Below are 4,272 nucleotides of genomic sequence, written 5' to 3'. Positions count from 1 at the left end.
ACACACACACACACACACACACACACACACACACACACAAATATATACATGCACTCACTAGGCAGATGAAGAAGAAAGCGTTACTGACTGTGGCAAGCGCTTTAATTATTTGGATTTTTTTTTCATTGCTTTCCCTGAAGTCCAATTTTCTTTTCTTTTAATGCTCCTTTACCTTCCCCAAACCACCCAAGATAAACAGACTAAGTGAAATAAAACAAATACCCCCCCCCCCCAACTCCTTGAATAAAAGTCCTCAGGTCAGTTCCCAGTATATCGATGGGTGAAAAGAATCATCTTTTCTTTACTTGCTTTAATAGTATCTCCAAGATTTAAAAAAAAATCTACCGCACTTCGTTGTCATTGAAAGGTGGCTTCTGAAATAAAAAGTTTGTTTTCCTCGTGCTCTATGATAATACATTTTTTACTGGGAATGCGTCCATGTCTAGCAACTGTCTGTCATGATGAGGATTTTTTTCGTTGTGACATAGGCTTAACTCTTTTTCCTTCAACGTACTGCTATCAAATTGGCACAGCTTATCATTCATGCTATGCTGTCTATCAAACTTGATAATAAACCTTACTGTTTTCTGTTTCTTCATCAGATTGTATATCCCATTACTTCCATTCTCCCCGTCCCCCTCCCCCATTTGTTTTTTCCCTTTCCATGACTATTAAAAAAATCTCACAACATATCTCTCCATATGTTTTATGCTTTGTAGTTAAGAAATAAATCTAGACATTTTGAAACCCCTGTACATTAACATTTAGATAGACATGCTCAAACTCTAACATGACTGCTAAAAAGAGATACGTAAAGTACAACTCTGAAAAACAATTATTCTTTCCTTTAAATGAGTGCGTGGTGTAATGAGTCCACATTTTAGAAATACTTTCAAAATCCAGCCTGTTTTATAATGCAAAGTATAAAAACTTTCAATATCAAAAGGACTAGCTTATGTTATATAACGAGGAGACAAAGGGTCTATGCAATAAATGACAAGTCTTTGCGCACACTTTAAACGTTTCACCATGGTACTGACAGGTCTTTGAGGCACTTTCCCCCTTGAAATGTGAATAACGGAATGTCCCTTGGGTTGTTGGCGCTGTCTTTTTGTGGTTGTTATTTCATGTATTAGTACCATTGCTATTGTTATTGTTGATATCGTCATCCTATTCACGGTTGTTTCTTTTGACCGGGTTCTGTTACTGTTGAATTCTTGGCAGCTACATGGTAGTTCATTAAACAAACTCCCGGTTCTTTCACTAAAACAGCAAAAAATAAACAAACAAACCCAGCAATCTTACGCAACGAAACAAATACACAACACAAAAATAAATATACTGAAAAGGAAGTATAGGAACAGAAATAACCAGACTGGGAAACAACCCAAAGGGAGCGAACAAACAAAAAGACATGATCATAAAAAGAAATGTGAACAAAGGGAAATACGCCACTAATTTGTTTCCCTCGGTGACACAGATTGGGTCATCTGTCGCGGCCATCTAGGACAACAAAAGGGGGCACCATCTTCCCGTGTTAGTTCTGACAGATCACATTACCACCAACACCCAGAGGGGAGAGACATCGGTCTACATATGTGGACGTCTGCTTTCTTTACAAAAGCTTTAATTCTTTGCCATTACGTAAAAGATTAATTTCTTGCGCACTCTTAGGCTGTAGTCCTCATGTCGAGATGTACATGTACATTGTACTTTCATAGGCTTGCGAGACGATTTACATCGGCTTGCTTTAGGGGGGAAATATCCAGCGCGATAGGAGAATAAAACCGACACAATAGTGGAACATAAGTAGATCTCGACTGCTCAGTGTAAGACACAATCACACGTGACTTTCAATATTGCCTATTGCGGAGTCTTATAAAAAGATGTTGATGTACGTGAATATTATTGCAAGTGGAGAAAAATGAGATTGTAACTATCAAAATCTGTTGTATGATAAGAAAATGAAATCTGAAACTTGGGCCAAACTATATTATATGGCTTTTATTTTGGTCAACTGCAGTTTCTTAACAGAGAGATATTGGATTTTAGATAAGGTAAAAACACATTTATATTTGTATATTGATTTACAACATATACCTATGTATGTTTGCGTTTCAGGCCTGGGTTTAAAAACTATCGTAGCTCGAGTTACCATTTTTTTTGCATTAAAATATATTAAGCTAAACTTTTTTTCTGATGCACATCTATATCAAAACCGCGTACCACTGGGTCAATAAACAGAAAAGTTATGCTCTAATGAAAATGTACCGTAGGTTTATTGCGGCGAAATCGTAGAAAACAGAAGTATTGTATCTTGACTTACGATACTTTAGTAACCTGATGTAATTTTTTTTTATAAATACAGAAGTATAATAACTCCAATTTACGATAGTTTTGTTGCCACGGACTTGCATCGACATAGAAATATGTATATTACACTGGTATCGTATCTCTGGGTATAATAGATTGAAATATATCATCCTTGGCAAGGAATCTATCGTAACTTTAGATACGATTTACTTTGTAATTCATAAAGGAAATTTCTGAACTTTTGTAACTCAACTTACGATAGTTCATTTGCCCAAAAATCAGTGCCATATTATCATAACTAAGGTATCGTCCAAATTGAAAGAGATACAATTTCAAAACATTCATCAACTAATCTGGCGTGTTTTTCATCCCTGAAATATGGAACAATAACAGCCCCAAAGCATCGGCGCGAAGAGAAAATATTAGTGTTTCGCAACGCCTGAAAAGTAAGGGTTTTAAGGTATGATAGTTTTGAACCCCAGGCCTGGTATATAATTCTGCGTATATCTATTGCGTGTAAATATCTCTCTGTGTTTTTAGTTTTTAATAGAGTTTCTATGGCGCTTGCAACTGCATAAGGTCATATGAACGTCAAGGGGTGGATTTTAAAAGAGAAGTCCAAATAGAGAATCACGCTTACTTTGCTCACCTCTATCGCTTCAACAGCACAAAGTGTGCTTCGACTATTAAGGAACCGGAAATAGTAGACAGACAGACAGACAGACAGACAGACAGACAGACAGACAGACAGACAGACAGATAGACAGACAGGCAGACAGACAGGCAGACAGACAGACAGATAGACAGACAGGCAGACAGACAGGCAGACAGACAGACAGACAGACAAAAACCCCCTCCAAAACCCATTAAAATGCCCAAACTTGAGGAGTGGGTTGTTTTGTAATTTTTGTTTGTTATTTGTTTTTTATGTTATTTTGTCAACTTATTTTTACAGCTTGATAATTATTTAAGCTCCATATTATTTTTTTGTTTTAAAAATATGTTGATAAAATTTGTCAGTTCTATAATTCTGTTCTTCATTGAGACTCGAATTGAGCCATCCTCAGTTATTGAAATCCTTTTTACTTTCGTGACTGAATAATTCCAAAGTTAGAGGAAAGTCTCCCTGGAAAGGTGGTTATCTGATTTTTTGTTGATTAAAAAAAATTGTTAATCTACCCCATTGAGCAAGTGAAAGATATTACTGATTTAAAAAGAAAAAAAGCATTGACATGCACGTTTGATTTGCTTCTACGTCGTCATGATCATCATGATCATCATCATCATGATCATCATCATCATGATCATCATCATCATCATCATCATCATCATCATCATCATCACCATCATCATCATCATCATCATCATCATCATCATCATCATCATCATCATCATCATCCAGTGCCAGATCTGAGACAGACATCGGCGAACATGGTTCTCCTTTCGTTCCAATGCTCGGATGCTCTTATAAAAGCTACGTTACCCTAATCATTCCACGTTGCCCATCTGTGTAGGTTTTCTAAGTACATGTAGGTTGCTCTGGTCCTACCCCTGCCTCGCTTGCCTTCAAATTTTCCAGTGAGAGCTAGGTGTTCAAGACCTTTATTTTTATTCAGGAGTCCCAAAAACTGCATTTGTCTTCTACGTTAAGATGTTTAAAGTAAAAATGAAACTTTATCAACGAGCAACTAGAACTAATACTCTCAAAACGGTTGCTTTTTCTTGCGATAAAGTGTCAATTTGCTAACAATAAAAGATTGACCACTGAACTAAATTGCCACAATGATAGCGCTGACCACTCAACGACAAGACAGAACACTTTCTTTACCTTGAAAAGAAGTCGTAGCTATCGAACATTGAGTGGGTTGGAAGTTGGATCATGTCTCTTCAAATGGTTGAATTTTTGTTGTTGTTGATCCCATTGATCTGCAAAAATTAAAAAAACACTCAACAACAACA

The sequence above is a fragment of the Aplysia californica genome, unplaced genomic scaffold, assembly GCF_000002075.1.
Source record: "Aplysia californica isolate F4 #8 unplaced genomic scaffold, AplCal3.0 scaffold00288, whole genome shotgun sequence".
Classification (NCBI taxonomy): domain Eukaryota; kingdom Metazoa; phylum Mollusca; class Gastropoda; order Aplysiida; family Aplysiidae; genus Aplysia; species Aplysia californica.
The sequence above is the reverse complement of the archived record's forward strand: the minus strand, read 5'-3'. Positions refer to the sequence as shown.